This window comes from Erythrolamprus reginae, chromosome 6, assembly GCF_031021105.1.
Source record: "Erythrolamprus reginae isolate rEryReg1 chromosome 6, rEryReg1.hap1, whole genome shotgun sequence".
NCBI classification, from domain to species: domain Eukaryota; kingdom Metazoa; phylum Chordata; class Lepidosauria; order Squamata; family Dipsadidae; genus Erythrolamprus; species Erythrolamprus reginae.
In genome coordinates, this window is record NC_091955.1 from 93,437,223 (window position 1) to 93,437,771 (window position 549).

The window sequence follows — 549 nt, forward strand, 5'->3', positions numbered from 1 at the left end:
TTGTGGACTTCAACTCCCAGAATTCCTCAGCCAGCTTTGCTTTAAGACTTGTGGACTTCAACTCCCAGAATTCCTCAGCCAGCTTTGCTTTAAGACTTGTGGACTTCAACTCCCAGAATTCCTCAGCCAGCTTTGCTTTAAGACTTGTGGACTTCAACTCCCAGAATTCCTCAGCCAGCTTTGCTTTAGGACTTGTGGACTTCAACTCCCAGAATTCCTCAGCCAGCGTTGCTTTAAGACTTGTGGACTTCAACTCCCAGAATTCCTCAGCCAGCTTTGCTTTAAGACTTTAAGACAGACACACAGACAGACAAACAAACAAACAAACAAACAGACAAATAAATAAATAAATAAATAAATAAATAAATAAAATATAAACAAACAAACCAGACTCCCCCAAATTCCTCTGGGGGGGGGAACCCCCCACTGTACTACCAAATTGTTGTGGAGGGTGGGGGAAATGGAGATTCTCCTTTCTCCTTGTTGTCTCTGAGGCTCACACTCAGAAAAAAAATCACACCTGTACGCAAGCTACCTTTTCTGTCATCT